We start from the raw sequence: 331 nt of genomic DNA on the forward strand, positions 1-331 counted from the left end.
CTACACTAACTCCAACATCCGTAAGTACAAAAAATAAGAGTAGCACTTATTTTTTTATACCCTATTACCCTACATCTTTGTACCCATGGTCTTCTTTCATACAAAATGTTAACATTTTATAATTTATAATAACACTAATTTGCAGTTTTTCTCATACAAATTTCAAAATAAATCAAATTTTAGCTATTTCATAAATTTTTTCTAAGGAAGAAAATTTCATAAATTACGTAAAACTAAGCAAATATCATTAAAGTTTTAAAATGCTGCCAAATTCATAAATACTGCAGCAATCAGAGCCTATTGTTTGTTTACTAGAAAACTACCATTTCGG

Source organism: Trypanosoma equiperdum (genome assembly GCF_001457755.1).
Source record: "Trypanosoma equiperdum strain OVI genome assembly, contig: ctg_1509, whole genome shotgun sequence".
NCBI lineage: Eukaryota > Euglenozoa > Kinetoplastea > Trypanosomatida > Trypanosomatidae > Trypanosoma > Trypanosoma equiperdum.